Here is an 18,095-nt window from a genome sequence, read left to right as displayed (position 1 = left end):
GAAGTTTTAAGGGCCTCCTATTTTGCAATTAGTTAGAACGAGATGACTCATTATTTTAGTCTGCCACACTCCAACTAATGTCCATGTAGTCTTTCATTATAAATTAATGATCCAGATATGAAAATAATCTAATGGGTGAAACGATGTCTCTAGTTGCTGAAACAAATCAACGTTCCTGAACATGAAGAGGAATTTTGGTTGAAATGACCAATTATCTGGTAAAATTACTCACATTAGTCATGGTCCTTAAACTTAAGTTTTTGGTTTAGCATATTGATGTCGTATTTGCGAGAACGTTTCCATGTCCCAAATTCTCCCATTCTGTAGGTGCTAATAGGAAAGCTTGAGCTTAGATGGTCAGTATCTAAATTTGAATTCATTGAAAGGATGTCCACAGTGTCAGCTGGCGAGACGAGGCAAAGGCTGAAGCAAAATAGTTATTTTTAAACAAAGAGGATAATAGTAAATGCATACAGTCTAGACCTAGTCTTTTATAAAAAGTGCATTGAGATAACTGTTGTTGTGATTTGGCGCTATATAAATTAGATTGAATTGAATATAGAAACATTGATTAGTAAAGTCAGTGGTGTTGCTGCGTGTGTGTATGAAAGAGGCGTGTAGTGTGAGGACAAGACAGGGTGAGCTGGGGTTTTGAAAACACACTCTCAGACGGATGGGTTTTGTAGTTTGAGAGCACCAGGCCAATAGAGTTCAACAATGAAGGCTCACGTTTTGAATGGCTCTGGTTCTGGAAGTAATTTTCCCTGTTCCATACCTTTGTTGACCTTTCAGAAAATGCTTAAATGAAGAGTTTTAAGCCTGAAACCAAGCCACCCGGCTACAAGGTGAATTGTGTCCATAAAGTATTTGATTTGGCACAACATTTTTTGATAGGTACAAGACTGTGTACCGAAACGATCAGAGATGTCAGTGGTAACAGATAGTGCCACCAATCAGAGACTTTGTTGTTACACTTAAGATTGTGGGTAGGGTAGTATTTCTCCATGGCATTGTAAATAAAACCTTTCTTAAAACCAGGTTTATTTTATACAGGCTTGGGTCTTCTACAGGAGCACTTTGGTTTCCCAACCTCACAGCTCGGGGTTAGTCTAACTTGGATGGTTTACAGATTTTTGATAATAGTCCTGGTAGGTAGAATCCTTATGGAAAAAATGAATTGCATTTTTACTTCCAGAACCACGCTGTTGAGGTCCATAGTATGAGTAACCCTTGGCCCCCAGCTCTGCAGGTAGCATATAATATACATAATATAATATGTATAGAATATGTAAACATATTACTCCCCTCGCTGTGGACCTTAGGAGCCCTGAAACCAAAGTCTTCAAAAATATGTGCACTGAAATAGAAAAAATCCCAATGCAGGCGATGCTTGCTCGTAATAAAGTGTGCACAGTTGAGGTGGTAGTAACTCCTGACCCTATTAAATTAATTAAGCCCCGGCTTATCATAATGGAGGGATGGAGAGAGAAAAAAATGAGTGTGGTGGAGTCTGGTAGTAGTCCCTCTGAAAGCCTCTCGCTGATGAGGCTGGAGGGTAGGCATACCGAACAAACGCATAACTTATTAAATTAGTGTCGGTCTCCACGGGATGCACAATAATTGTCCTCCATGTCATTAAATCCAGCCTGCTTTTGGCGGAGCTTCACTTCGTTCTCCAGCCAGCCATGTTCCAAGGGTCCACAGCCACTGATAGCTTGTGTGTCTTTCTGTGTGTTCATGCCTAATGTCTCAACGTTAAGGGGAACACCAAATTAAAGTATACAACCCGTGTATTACTACATAGGTGTACTGGTAGTTATGTCCAGTATTCATTTGAGTTCTCACTAAGGGACAGTTTGTTATTTATAGAATGGACCACCGGAGGAAAACAGGGGAGGGTCAGGTCTTTTTATTCATTGTTGAGGGAAGGGTCATGCAATTATTGTATTCATGAAAACATTTCAAAATGGCTTATTTGGTGCATATTTCTCCATGTAGCACCATGTAGCTCTCTCCGCCTCAGCCCCCCATCGCTAGCATCCCTGTTTAGTCAGCCAGAGACTGTGCGATTCTCCAAACTGAATAAATGTTGGCCGCACACATGAACACAAAACTGCTTTGCTATTTCCATCGTGTTGTAACTAAGACATCTGCAAAAAAAATAATTGTATTCATTAACATAATTTGGATGAGTTCAAAAACATCCAAACACTAACGTACGAATACATAGAGGACTAAGCACAGGCTTTTATTTTGAAAAGTCGAAGTTCGCGGAAAACACGCAGCTAGGAGGTTATGAGACGGGAGGTGTCCAGGCTGCAGCCACACCCGACTCAAATATCTTTTTCGATCCTGGTGATTATTTGTGAAATTGTGCAAATGACAGCCTTTTATAGTCATTTGAGAAGGAATGAGAGTTTCACAATGGAGTGGGTAATGTTCAGCTCCAGCAGCTTTACCTATGCTTGGCAGCATAGTGACGAGTCCATAGCAACTCGTTCATGTGTTGAATTTGTTATTACCCAGTGTGCTTTGCTGAATGGTCTTACTGTTTAATTGTTTTATTTCATGTGAACACTAGTTTACTAGAGGATTACGTAGTATTTGAAGTAATGCAGAAATGCTGGAAGGTCAAGTTTTTTTTGACTGAAGACCCCAAAACTCCTCAGGTAGCCCCTTAAATAAATAAACAAACTGTCCCTAAGTTAAAATCTATGTTAAGGCGTGCCTAGCTAGCTCAGTTGGTTCATCTGGGGCGCATATATGGAGGTTTTCTCCTTTACGCACATTAATACAAAGTTTTACCTGGGGTGCCCAAACATTCAACCCCACTGGACAGGTTACTCCAACACCCACTACTTACATATGACTCATCTATGTAAATTGTCGATTTCACGTTTTATTTATATCCTATTTCCTTTTCTTGTCTTCATTTCTTTTTATTACATTTCCAACTCCCAGATTCCAAATCCTTTCTCAAGCCCACAAGGGGGAAATACCCACTGTTGCAGCAACAAAAATAGGGAAAGTAGAAGACACAGATTAACACATGTCCTTTAGCACCGACCCGTGCTTTTTCTTTGCATTATTGTACTCATCTTGAAAGAAAGAAATGAAGGTGAACTGTAAAAAGTATTAACCACTTTCAGTTTAACCTCGGCTTGTTTACATCTGGCCATTTCTTGGCCATTCAAGATGACTGAAACAAAGCCTTCTCCTTTCTATTACTGACAGTGTTAGGGAGCAACTATTACATTTCTGGCTCTTTGATTAAAAGTTAAACCTGTACCAAACCTGAGGAGTGTAATAAGAAGTAGTGGTGTAGGGATCAATATCAAAATATTGATAATACAGATACTAGGTCTCTTTATGATTCTAGTGCAGGGTAGCCACGGAGTCTTAAAGTCTAAACTAATCTAAAATTTCAAAATCAATTTTCTTTTTTCAGTTCTTAATTGTCTTTTTGACTGTAACACTACCTCTATTGAAATGTTTCTGCAGGGCTTTAGATTATTTTTTTGTGATATGTGGTGTCATAGTTCTTTCCGTTACTAGTCCAAATATAATTCACTGTATAAGTATTACAAATGAGACCAACATGCTACTTCTATTGCAGCCGATGTAGAGACCAGTCCAATTATGCCAATGAGGAAATTGGGGAATTGTTTCAGACACTGTTTCAGACATTGACAACTGACGTTTTTGTCGTGATATACATGTAGGTCTTAAACTTCATTTATTATAATCTTAAAAAGGTTTTAAAAAGTTTGAACTTTGACTTGGTGAAACCCGTTGAAACCCTGTAGCGTTGACAGGATCAATACCAAAGAGAGCTCAGTTTCGGTCTTCTAACTTGTACCTGTTATTTTTTGTATTTTGAGATTAACTCTCTGTGCAAACATGTGTTGCCTTGAACACATCTTAGTGCATTTACATGCATTTGCTTTCAGTGCATTTAGTTGTTAGTGCTTCTCCACTGCTGCTGTCGAGGTGTTTGCACTCAAACAGCATACGTGTCATGCACATGCAGTGCCCCGCGGTGTGCACCCTGAATAGTTTAATTGCAGTTCATTCATTCATTTGTGTAAATAATGCCAGGACTTGCATGCTTTGCTGATTTTGTAATACCAAGTCTGGAAGGTAGAAACTTTACCTCAGCTTCCCATAGTCTATATCCAAGACATTCCCTTTCAAGGATTGATCACCGGAAATTCCATCAGATGTTACTCTTTTAAGGCACGGATGTCTGAAACCTTCCTCTTTCTTTGCATTGACGTTCTCCGGAGGATTTTTGAGGACTATGGTTAACTGCTCCTCAGATCTCTGCAGGGTAAATCCAGACAGGTAGCTAGATTATCTGTCCAATCTGAGTTTGTTGTTGCATGACAAATACAACTTTGGAACACATGTTCCACCAAAACCAGTTCCTTCCCGGGGCTTTTTAGCAATGTTACCGATGCTCTGTCCGGACCACTCCTGTGTTTTCTATGTTGTGAAATACTGAGGGCAAGAAAACCTGTAAATACTAATACAGTAGCAATACAGTAAAACAGTAGTGGATCTTACAGTGTTTACTGCCGAGTTTTATCGGTTAGTTTGTTTAATACAGTATATGTCAACTAGGTCTGTGCATGTTTCTTTAATAGTGCTGGAGAAGTCAGTAGGTTCATGTGGTCTCCTGTTGTTCATCATCCCAAAGTGAGGTGCTAATAAATAGTTTAGTATCAGGAAACAGTCGCTGCCGCCACTTGAAGAGAGAAGCGTAGCAGGCCGAGTCGTTTTATCTCTGGGGAGTTTAGCTTTTGTGAATTTCTTCAACATGCTAATGCTTTCTTTTCTATATCAGGTCTCTTTCTGTTTCTGACATGATGAGGAGTAATGGCCTTTTAAATGAAAGCATCCCGCAGCGTTTGCTCAGGGAAAGGAGGCTGCTGAGATCAAACCTGTTTTTAACCGCCACCTCCCCAGTGCAAAACTGACAAGCATCCCAACCTTTCCTTTCCTAATCGGATAAAAGTCAGCTAAACTCTAGAGCCTGCTTTACGTTCTTATAACACACATTTGTACCAGGGACACTGAATTATTCCCAGGCCCAGAGGATGGCCGGGGCCCTGGAACATGATAATGGATCCTGCATTGTCTTTTTTTCAGAGCTTCTGATTTTTATCATAAAGCTGTCGGAATTTTTACACACGTACTTTGTATGAGCAGTTATATGACAGGAATGTTCTCCAAAATGTGATTCACAGTTACCCTAGAAATCCAGAGTTTTTGCAATAGAACAATTTGAATTTGCTCAGTAAGTTACTCTGGCATTGAGTAATGCTGCTCATTAACAATGCCCTTCTAGCTGAGCTGCACCAATCACATCGGAGTATCTGATATAGGCGGGTCAGAAACAAGCTAAACAGATGACGACAGTCTAATCTACCAGTTAGCACCCTGGTAGCTAAGTGTATGGTGCTCTGGGTACGTCACCCCGTGTGTTTCTGTGATTGTTTGTAGTGTTATCCAATAGCGTGCAGTGAGATTTTCTAATGAGCGCTTGGTGCCGCCCCTCGATATGGGCAACTTTCATTATTCGATGCTAGACCCTTAATCTTTTAGATTTGGGTCTGGATTTCCAGGCTCATTCACATACATTTCAAATTGTATAATGTGTGCTTGGACACAGAGGGTTTAGGGAGATTAATGATAATTAATGATGCTTTGTATGACATTTTCAGAGCTTTTTACAACATTTATACTTTATTTTCAACATTTGTGCAATGTTTTTGTCGCTTTTTCCGACATTTAGGAAGTTTTTTTCAACATTTTCAGAAGTCTATAACTGAGCAGCTTTGTAGGAGAGAATTTTAAATGACCAAGAATGATCTTATTGTAGCTAAACACAACATTTCCGTTTTTTAAACATGGGGCTAAGTTCGGGTAATGAGCTGCCGGAACTTTTTTAAGTGTGTAAACGAGAGGGATGAAATGCATTGCAATGCATCTTACCATCAGGTTTGTCTTGCATTTGCCAAGTTTGCAACACCTCCCCTGAGTAAGAGCTGGTACTGAATGCTTCCCACTAACAGGCACGCACCGCTGGACCGACTACCAACACAAAGATCAGAGAAGCTCAGATCACAACTCACAGAGGGAGTGGGACTTCATTCTCTGCTCAAGAGGCCGTTAGTCCACTATCTAGATAGAAAATGTGTGTTCACTGCTATATTAATGTTGTGAAGTCGACTAAAGCCACTTTAACCCTATGAAGTTTTTTTAGCAACTCCATCTTTAAAATACCTTAGCCAAGGAGGGACATACAGTACCTCTGCCTTTTGCTCTTTCGGACTCAATAGCACCGTGATGAATGCCAGCCGGGAGGGAAAAAGAGAATTAAAACAACAACGCAACAGGTAAAGCAACAAGACCAAAGTTAATATAGGAGTGGCTAGAAGAGCTGCGTCAATGGAGATGGAGATACTAAGAGCTAATTTTTGGTTTGGTCTCCCTAGCAGTTAAAACGCGCTCAGAATGGGAAGGGCTAGAAAGCGATTTTCAGTAGGTTATCATATTCAATTTCTCTGCTAGATGGGAGAAATTCTTACATAATATAGCTTTAACCTTTATTAAACCAGGTTAGCCGATAGAGAACAAATTCTCATTAGCTTGACCTGGTCAACCAAAGCATAAACCTGCAAGACAATAGAGTTTCACATTAAATACGCAAAATATAAACGTACAGAATAGAGTAAATGGTCTACCCAGAATACACGTCAAATATAGAGTCAATAAAGAGTTTGTGCAATGTGATGTCTAAGTAATACAATACAATAGTCCAAGTAACAATACCCATACACGGCTTGTGTATATGGAATAGTGCAAAAGAGCATTAAGCATATGTTAAACACATAATAAAGACGTGCAAACATCACTCCCGTTCTCTACACCCATATTTTATTGTTGGTTTTCAAGGCCTTAAATGGTCTGGAGATTTGTCCGAGATTTCAACCCTGCATGAGCACAACCGGTCCTTGCGTTCTTCAAACCAACATGTCTTTAAGTCCCAAGGTCCAGGTATAAACGGTGGGGGGTCAGGCTTTGGAAGTTGCTGCCCCGAGACTCTGGAACAAGTTAACCCCTGATGTTCACAATATAACAGATGTAGCTTATTTTAGATCAAAACTCAAAACATATTTGTTTAGAATGGCTTTTAATACCTAGTAGTGTTTTGGTAATTTCCCTCTCCTCCTCCTGTGTATTTATATATACTGTATGTTGTTTTATTCTTGGCTCCTGATGGAAAGCACTTTGGATACCTGCTGGTTGCTGTAAAGTGTTATAGGAATTCATACTTATATTGTTTATATTTTTTAATACTTGATTCTCTTAACCTTCTAATATTTAGAGAATGTGTGACATGCACCTACACCAAAGAAATTTCCCTTGGCACTTGGCAAGAAAGCTTTTTCTGGTTCTGATGTTGATTGATGGATTGATGGATTGATTGATTGATTGATTGACTGATTGATTGATTGACAAATTGATTGAAACAAACAAAGTAAACTACTTTTCTCTTTTCTTGGCTTTAAACCATCCAACTATTTGTAGTGCTGTAGATTGAACAGCTCTCTCTGGCTAAAGGTCAGGACAGAGGGAGAAACACAGGAACACCTACTCAGGTAGAGAGAAAGGGAGAGAGAGAGAAAAAAGAAAGATAGATATAGATAGAGAAGGGGCAAAGAACCTGGAGGATAATGAAAAAGGAATGTATGATGGAATGAAACAGAAAAGAGACGTGTGATGAAGAATGGCCAGTGCGAGCTGCGGCGACCTATAAATAATAAAGACGGACACGGAGGGGGGGGAAAGGACAAGACAATTAAAGCCCCTGACTGATGTGCAGCTCGTCGACAGGACGCCTGGATGTTTCCTTCCAAAGAAACAAACAAGAAGGAGACGAGGAAAGTCTCATGGAGCGTCAGAGGGAGCCGATAATGAGGACTTGCCTGTAAACAATGAAACACTTTATGAATTTGATCGGTGACATACGCAGAGGGGATACAGATACATTCTGTTAATTAGCATGGCTAATTAGCCGAAATGCAACAATAATTAATTTAAAAAGTCATATTTAAATTAATTATTGATTGCATTAATTAAGTCAAAGGGGGTAAGAGGGAGTGTGGGGGTAATTAAGATAAATGTTAAATGTGTTGGTAATTAGGTTAGGATTGGAGCGAGTTGATGATGATAATGATGTAAAGACAGGAAGCAAGGGAGGAAGAGGAGCCCACTGTCAATCCATCAGTAGGCTGCAAGCACAATAATAAATAGATAATGATATATAGATGGATGGATGGATGGATACTTAGATAGATAGAGAGATAGATAGATAGATAGTGGATGGATCAAAAAATAGATACATACAGTAGATAGATAGATAGATAGATAGATAGATAGATAGATAGATAGATAGATAGATAGATAGATAGATAGATAGATAGATATATTAACACATTTTAGGAAACTGGCTCTTGATATCGTGAAAAAACATTCACGCAACAATTGGTATGATGTCCTACCAAATGATGACCACCTGGTCATGTGACGAACAGTCAAATGACAGTTAGCTTAAGTGCTCTTTACAGTTTCAGCCGAGAAAAGGTGACTATGAGCCAGGTACAGAGCACTGTGAGGGGGACGGTCCTTTCAGAGGCAGTTACAGTTCAGTTTAGCTAACAAAAGCTGAGAATCATGCAGCAATAACAGTTAATTAAGACACCATAACAACAAGGTAAGATTGGAAAAAAAGATTGTGGTTTGTTTGCCCCATCTCCGGTCCAAAAACATGTTTCCTGTGTGAAAGTTTTCCGTTTCCCTCAGGACACAAACTCTCCTCCCCCACATTTCAACCCTGTGTTCTAGGATCTCTTTCTTGCTCCCATACGGCAGCAGTCAATGTGGTGCTGACTGCAAAAACACGTGGAATGCTTACCAATTACAGTGCTTTACTTTTTAGAGCTGTATATAAGAATGGTTCAAGAGAACAGCCTGGATGGATCGATAGATGGATGAATGGATGGCACACAGTCACCTTTTCTCAGCTAAATGTAACTGTAAAGACTGCTAACCTCATGTGACAGGTGATCAAGTGACCGGCTGGTAGTTGCCCAAATCTTTTATGGTGTTATATAAATTGTTGTTCATACATTTTCAAAACAACATCCTACAAATATGTAGAGCTCTATTCCCATTCAACAAACACATTACATTCCTTTGTAGGCTCAGACATTTGGAGGACTGATGGGGGTAAGGTCCAGGATTCACCAAATGAGACCACTAGAAATGTGACAGCATTGTATGTTCATTTAAACCATAACCCCGCAAACAGTGGCGGTTTTGGCATAGTGGCCACAATAAAAAGAACAATATCTCAACATATGTGTCCAGTTTGTTAGCCGCTTCAAAAGAAGTTACACATTAGATGTTAGCAAGCCTTTGGAAGATCCATGACGTAATGCAAATTAAGAGGAGAGCACTTTTAAAACGCTGGAAGACCTCAGCTGGCCAAGCGGGTGAAGTCAATGTTAAAGTTGATGTCAATGCTAAAGTTAACGTGCTATTGATACATATCTGGTAACCCGTGTTACCTTTGGTAATGAGGTTAGTCTATGTCCACGACGTTTAACTTTAAGGATTGCTTAGGTGCCGCTTGAAATTCTGCCGGAATTTCTCTTTCCTCTTTCTTTGTGTTGGCGTTCTAAACTCCGGAGGATTTCTGAGGACTATGGTTAACTGCTCCTCAGATCTCTACAAGGTAAATCCAGACAGCTAGCTAGACTATCTTTCCAATCTGAATTTACTTTTGCACGACTAAAACAACCTTTGAACGTACACATGTTCCACCCGAACAAGGTTAAAAAGAAATGCTAATAAACCGTTTTTCTCCGATCCCGGAATGTCGTGTGGACTCGCCAGACCATCCTCTTCAGACATTTCGTGCTGATCAGCTATGGACTGTGCGCAGTGTTTCCTCTGTGTTCTCACTAATGAGTGGCTATTGATTGGTCTAAGTCCTCTCCCAGCCCCGCTCACCTGCTCTTTGATCAGAGCGTTGAATCACTGCTTAACACCGGACTGCTGCTGGACGGACACAGACAAGCTGCTGCTGATAATTGCAATGAGAGCAGACACCAGACTTTAGCTCCTGCCTTCTCTCTACATCAAGGACACAAGAAATGTGAAAAGCGTTAGCTGCCATTTACTGCACCTTTAAAGCCTGGCTGGATTAACTGCTCCACACCTCCACAACACAATACAGATTCATTGTCCTCAAGGGTGGGACCTTTTTTCTTTTGGTCCATCTGAAACACAAACCACATTACAACAACACTGAGAGTATACATATCCCAAGTTAAAAACAACATAGTATTGACGATGTTTCGCTAACAGGATTGTTCCGGTATCGGTGTGGTCAGAGCCAGAAGCAGAGATGGTATGGACAACATCTGTGTTGTTAAAGAAACTCAAAAGTAACGCAAAAAGGTAGTGGGAAGCATTACAATTCTGAGACAGTAACATTGTAACATACCTAATTACTCTCAAATGACAGTAACTAGTAAACTATGATGTATTACATTTTGGAAGACATTTGCCCAACACTGCTAACAGATGACTGTGTTTAAAGGCTCATCAGACACCATAACACACACATGTTGGCTTAAAATTTGAAGATCAAAGTTTATTCTTGATCTTGGAAACATAGTGAAATAAATCCCTAACATTGCCAATAACAATTAGCAAATCTGACCTAAATACAGTCAAGTGAGGACACGGACATTAAAGCAGATGTAAATGTGTGGTGATGGAAACTGCTCTCTGCTGTTAACAGAGATGGAGCCTTGCAGGTTCACGAGGGATCCTTTCGATTGAAATGGAAGGTTTGTCTAGAGTCCAAGTGGAAATGAGGAGAGCAGAAGGTGGCTTCACCTCCAAATGTGTTGACAAGCCAAATGATAATGTGATGGAGTGAGAGAGATGGAGGGAGTGTGAGAGAGAGTGTGATCAGATCGGGTGGGAATAGGGAATAGATATGCATGGTAACTCAATTAAGGGAGGCAATTTCCACCCTCCCCTCTTGCCCTGAAAGAACTAGAGCAAGTGAAGCCACTTACAATGGTGTCAGAGGACAAATGGAGCACAGAGGCAGAAAAAAAGACTTGTACATTTAAAGAGAGAGGACACAGAAACACAGCAGATCCAGCATGTTCCGACACATGAACCATCTTGTTGAATGCAAGGGATTGACATAGAACCGACAACTACAGAAATAATAAGTTAAAGGAGAGAAAATAGCCTGACATCCTTTTTATACCTCTGGCCTCATTTGTCATTGAGCTCAGGCTTTTCTCATGAACCATTCATACATACAGCCTAGCAACCAAAAAATAATGCATTTTAATCCTCGTGATATTCACCAATATATTACTGCATGCACCACATCGACTGCTGCTTAATGAGCATGCGGAGATCAGCGTATGGGGGAGGATTTGTAGTAGGGAGAGTCTCCTAAATCACAAGGCTTTTAAGCGGGGAAGCAAAGTTGATGTTCTGGAAGAAGTTAAGGCGAAAACACAAGACTGATAACTGCTTAAGGGGCACAGTGATTTACCATAAATAGGCTTGTTTATTTGTATCATTGTAATGACCCTCACCTCTTTGTGCTCCTTCAACTTTTCTCAGCTGAATTTAACCTTAAAGACCACTAACCTCATGTGATGGGTGACCACGTGACCGTCTGGAAGTCGCCTTAATATCATAAGGTATTACATGAATTATTGTGTATACTGTTCGGTTTTGAAACCTCCATAAGTGTACAGCAGGTTGACGTTTTTATTGAAGGAAAAAAACTCACAGTTGTGTCTGATTTTAAACACCTGGTATCATTTTAGACACTAATTTAACTTTTAAAAAGCACGTCGAAAAGGTGGCTAATACCATCAGATATAATCTGGCTAACTTTAGACACATAAGGACATGTCCAACCACAGAGGCAGCCAAACTGGTCACGCATGCCCATGTCTTTTCCCATATATCATACTGGTACACTGGTCCCAAGTAAACATGACAACTCTTAAACCAATAGAAACCCTTTATAAGCAAACTTCAATTACACTAGATCAAAAACCTATCAGCTATCACCACTGCCGTATCACTACTAAATACAACTTATTTAAATGTTGACAATTTTTGACATTACCTAGATTCCTGCCTCATTTTCAAAATATTACATCGTCTTGCACTTCCACCACTGAATGAATTTATACAACAGAAGAAGGGCAGTGGCTGGGCAACTAGGGCAGCCACCAGGGGAGACTGTGTTGTACAGTATTGACGTTGTAAGTTTGGCCAAACAGTCTTCTTGGTGTGGGCCTCAAATTATTGGAACTGCCTTCCTAATGAACTCAGAGAAAGCACCAGCTATCTTTAATTTTAAATAACACCCAAGAGATGGATAAAAAACTATCAACACTGCAGTCATCTAGAGCTGTTTTACCTCATCCCAGTTGCTGCCCATCTTTGTATTTTACTAATTTGTTAATTATTCATTCTCCCACTCTCTTTTATCTTTTTCTTCTTCTTCTTCTTCTTCTTCTTCTTCTTCTTTATTAATTTGCTTTCTATCTTTCTTGCATTTTCTTTATTAATATAACAATTATGATGTAAAGCCTAGTGGCTACAGATAAAAATATGCTTTTCTGTTAACTCTGTTACTCATTTACATTTTGAGTGCAAACAAAAAAAATGTCAATTGGTGTGCATTGTCCCTTTTAAATAAACAGATACATTCAAAAAGAAATAAATATCAATATGATATGAATACGTTGAGGTCTATTCCTATTCAAGAAACACATTAAATTCTTGTTCAGGCACAGACATGTGGAAGCCTGATGGGGTAAAGGTCCAGGATTGAGAAAAAGAGACCATCAGAAATGTGACAGCATTGGATGTTCCTTTGAATCATAAACCCACAAACTGTGGTGGACAAAGTGGGCACATTCACAAGAACAACATCCCAACATATGTGTCCAGGTTTTCAGCGGCTTTTAAACAGGTTACACATTAGATGTTAGCAAGGCTTTGGAAGATCCATGACGTAATGTAGGACTATGGTTACCTGCTTCTCAGATCTCTGCAGGGTAAATCCAGACAGCTAGCTAGACTATCTGTCCAATCTGAGTTTTCGGTTGTACAACTAAAACAACTTTTGAATGTTCCACCAAAACAAGGTGAAAAAGAAATGCCACCGAACCGTTTATCTGCAATACCACATTGTTGTGTGGACTTGCAAGACCCTCCTCTGCAGCGCTGTGAAGGAAGGTCTGGCAAAGCGAGACTAAGCCCTTTCCAACTGGAGCAGGACGGAGAATGTTGTGTTGCCCCAGGAGGCTGAGAGTGTTAACCTTCTGACGCACAACAGTGGGAACAAAGGTTATTGTAACCTTATAAAGAGTGTTGGCTGTATTTCCAAGGTCTTTATTTAAGTTTCAGTTTTCTCTTTCAACCCTTTCCGCTCAAAGTCCACAGAATGTAAACTTAACCGTAATGTAGCAGCCAGCTAACAGGCTAACTTAGATGATGGAGGTCACAGATCAGAAATATAATAACTTTGGGGAACTATAATAACGTGACAATTTCACAAACTGCCATGAGTTCACAAACTGCCATGAGTCTGGGCGCACCCACACACAAATACACACGCACACACACACACACACACACACACACACACATGCACACTTATCTATTCCATCTCCACTGTCTTGTTGTATGCTCTAAATAACGATGCAGATAACTCAAATCTCAGCGAGCAAATCAGAATGGCTTTCTGCTGCCTGCACCACAGATGGAGCCTTTCAGCACACCGCTCTATTTATGTTGCAGTCCGGCTGGACTCACTTACACCATTACTTTCAGTCAGGATTGTTGCAGAATGCCTGTCTGCTCTAAATGGAGTGAATACCTTGCTGGAGATTCAAACTGAATTTCAACCAATCTAAATGCAACGCCATGCTGTGCAAACCTCACTGCGATCACACACAGAACGGCTTGGGTACACTGTGATGCACAGCAGTGAGCTGTCTGCACAAAGACACTCACATACAGGATGGTTTTTTTTTCAACTCTTTCTTATTAAAGGATAACTCTGGTTTATTACAACTTGGGTACCAACCTTTCTGTCTGTTATCATGGCATCACATTGCGCTGCCATCACTAAAAAGAAGACTGGAGGTTACACGTCCTAATTCAGAATGTTCTCCTGAACATGATCCATGTTCTCCTGAACCATTCATTCAAGAAGCTACGAAAAGTAAAGTACTCCAATTGGTACGCATTCCACGTTTTTTTTTTGTATTCACTACAGTGACGGTCATTGTAAAAGAACGCAGCTGGCCGCATAAGGAGGAGGTCGGGGTGAATGGGTGGGCAGTAACATTCAGGACTTTTAAGGCAGGGAGGGGAGTTCACTTCCCCTGGAAACTAAAGCCCTTCACCCAGGGAATGCATGTTCCTTGGAAGTGTTTTAATCCAAACCACGATCTTTTTCCTAAACTTAACTATTCATTTTGGTGGTGTTTTGTGGAATAAATTTAACCGATTTGCTGTACTTAGGACACGGCTCACAGTCACCTGTGTATGTTCGGGGAACTGAACCACCGCTGATACAACCGAGGTCTGTAGCCGACAGCAGGAAGCTCTGTAGCGTCTTAAAAAACTAACAACTGCCGCTCTGTGTCATGGAGCTCGTAGCCAGCCAACGTCACATGACCACCTGGCGTCACATGACCAGGCGGAGGTCTCCTTATGTCCTAGGATAGCATATGTTTTGGCTTGCCTACATTTTTGTATGATATCATAAGGACCCTTTCAACAATACGTTGTGTAATTTTCTAATGGAATGGCATTAGTATTGGAAAAGTATAAACACGCATTTAAGAAACACAATTCAGCCTTAGATTAACTGAGATTAATTAGATAACATGGTTTATAATATCATCTATTAGTATAACAAATTGTGTTCGATTTCATCTGACAAATAAAAATGATTAATTGATTGATTGAAGCCTACTTAAGCGATAACACTGACTGACATGCGTTTTTCCAAAAGGTCTACGTTTGTGTCAGTCCAAACTATTAAACCACCCCGGAGCTTTCAAACCAAAACGAGGTTTTTACGATGTGTCCCTTTTTGAGGATCAGAAACGCCGGAGTAGTGCAAACGCGAGGCGTAAAAATTGCAAAAGATGTTGACTTGAACCTTCATCTGGAGCAGGTAGAGGTGTCAGGAAACAGATAATTCATACAAAGAGTGTCAGATGATTACTAAATTGCATAAATCAGGCTGATGATGTCACACGCCTAAATAAACAGCTGATCTGGTTAGACTGTTTTAAAAACGGTTTGCGTTTGCTGGCCCTTTCAGTGTTGTTGTGCTGATGTCTCCGTGTTCATCTCAGAAATGAACTTGGTCAGTACACAGCTTTGAAACTGATGTGGACGGTCAAAATTGTGAAATATAATTGTAATATACATAGTAATAATAATAGACAAACATGCTGAATGTTGCTTTTTTTGTTGCTGCTGATGCTGACAGCCACTGTCCAAACGGCTGTATTTTACGAGTCCGGAGTGAGAACGGGTTGATGTTAAAGGGTCAGGGAGAAGTGATTAACAGTAACAAATTACAAATTAGAAATGAGTCAAGGTATTTGTCGTATTTGAAGCAGGACGTTTTACATACAATTAAAGTAATACACAGGCAATTAAGTGCTTTCCCTGCAGTTGTGGTATTGAAATAAAATCCAATGTCCTATCTATCGGAGACAGAGACAAGGTAGAGTAAAAATCTGGTAACACTAATACAGACTACAGTGTTGCCAGTTGGAAACGCTGAACCCTTCACACACTATGTCTGAGCACCGGCTTTCCCGCAGTGAAAACTTTCTGAAGATTGTAACGTTTAAGCTTTTGATTGGAAGCAGGCCGGCTCGTCCATCTGCGTCCACGATGCTCCTTCTTCATTTGTCCACACTTCTCTCTCCATCTGTCCACTCGCCTCTGTCTGTCTTGTCATCTTTCTCTCTCTCTCTCTCTCTATCTCTCTCTCTCTCTCTCTCTCTCTCTCTCCCTAAAACGCTGTGGGAGGCTTGTGTTAGCTTCCGACCGTCTGCCTTTCGCCAGCCGACTGACTGACTGAAGCTCCCACTGCTTGAGTGATGCCACCATGACAGCACCATTCTGGACACTGTTTGTGTGTGTGTTTGTGTGTGTGTGTGTGTGTTTGCGTGTGTGCGTGTGTGCGTGCGTGTGCATGTGTTCAGGCATGCAGGGGAGTTAGCAAAGTTAGCACAAACAGTATGTGAGTCTTTGACAGTGGCTATTGTTGTCGTTGAAAAGCAGCCTCTATGTTGGTTTCATAAAAAAAATGGAAGCCCCTGGAAAGTGTGTGTCTTTGAGGTGTCACATGCAGTCTGGGAGATGGGGGATTGGGAGTGGGGCTAAATGAGTTGAGGTGACAGGCAAGATGTGGGAAAGCAGACCAGCTTTAATGCTGTCGCTCTGTGGCGCTGTGTTCCAGCTCCATAAGCCAGCGGTCGGATGAAGCCGTGTTCCACTTCTAAAAAGTTTCCCTGTTACTGTGTGTGTCTATGAGTGTCCACACGCTGCCTTCCAGTGTCGGTTGAAACTTCCAGACTTGAAAGAACATGCAGCTACACTCGGGTTTTGCTCTCACTCCTCTCTGTATTTTTTTTTAACGCAATTATTTTTTTCTGACACATTGTCCAATGTGTGCCTTTACCAAATGAGAGGGAAACAACCACCAGCTTCCTCAACCGTGAGTTCTGATTGCCTTGCTAACAGGTTATCTAGAAATTACTGGAGGGCACACACACACATCCGTACACGCGCACACACACACACATACACACACACACACAAACACACAAACACATACTGGGGAGGAAGCAGAGATTTCCTGAGAATGGAGAGAAGATAAATAAATGCTCGGAGCCTCCAATGAGACAGCTCTGCTGTTTATTCCAGTCTGATGAGCCTCTCTGGTCTGTGAAGGTTGTTCATCTTTTCCTTGTGAAGTTTGGTTGTGACCATTGGGGCCAAAAAGAAATAAAAAAATTAAACTAAATTTTGTGTCGTTCTATAATAAATAATAATAGCATAAACAAATGTGTAAGGCTAAAATGTGATTGGTCAAAGAACCTTAGGATATTCTTGATATGTAATTACTTCCAACTAGAATAACAAGTCCCAGCATGCTTGAGCTAAATGCTAACATAACTTGCTCACAATGACAACATGATGATGCTTTGAGGGTATTATCTTTTTCATAAACTGTCTTTACACTTACAGTGTTCTCAATTCATCACTTTATATTTAGGGACCCTCATCATGCTACCGTGGTAGTGTGGCTCTATTTTGAGCCGTGTTAGTGGTATTGATATAGTGAGTTCTATGTACTTTCGCGTGCCCCGTCTACTAGTGTTATAAGTTAATTAGGCATTTGCACTACAACTGGTGACATTTGATTAGCATGAAAACACATCGCAGAGAACGGTCGACTTTGTACCCATTCGTTATTAACCCCTAGGTTAATTTTCCGCCGGAATTGTCCTTTAATTCACAAAGCAATATACATTTTTGACCTGGCAATGCCACGAGATTCTAAAGTCAGCGCTCACCAAAGTTCTATGGCAATCCGTCCAATAGTTGTTGAGACCAAGAGAGAATATCATTGCAGGTCCAAGTCCAATTTTTTATCAAGGTGGAAAAAAAATTGAAATTTGAACCCATTGTTCTGTTTTTCCAAATGGCCGTTTGTGCTTAGAAAATAGAACTGATAAGCGTTACACGGACCCTACACGCCGTCCCTTCTTTCTCACAAAGCTGACATACAGGCACTGGAGATTTCTTAAGGTCCATTATTTTGCGAGTCACAAGTATGTCTCAAGTCAAGAACAACAAGTCCAAAATCAAGTTCAAAGTCTTAAAGTCCTCATCCTACGTCCCCATCAACATGCAAGCAGTCA

At 40.5% G+C, this 18,095-nt stretch overlaps 1 long non-coding RNA gene across 1 annotated transcript; it reads left to right on the top strand.

The window, feature by feature from the left end:
* The first annotated feature begins 6,271 nt into the window (after positions 1-6,271).
* Positions 6,272-11,035, top strand: LOC117952007. Its single transcript, XR_004658298.1, has 3 exons — positions 6,272-6,449; positions 7,063-7,071; positions 11,026-11,035. It is a non-coding gene; the product is annotated as an uncharacterized LOC117952007 (long non-coding RNA).
* The last annotated feature ends 7,060 nt before the right edge of the window (positions 11,036-18,095 follow it).

Source organism: Etheostoma cragini, chromosome 10 (genome assembly GCF_013103735.1).
Source record: "Etheostoma cragini isolate CJK2018 chromosome 10, CSU_Ecrag_1.0, whole genome shotgun sequence".
Classification (NCBI taxonomy): domain Eukaryota; kingdom Metazoa; phylum Chordata; class Actinopteri; order Perciformes; family Percidae; genus Etheostoma; species Etheostoma cragini.
The sequence above is the reverse complement of the archived record's forward strand: the minus strand, read 5'-3'. Positions and strand labels throughout refer to the sequence as shown.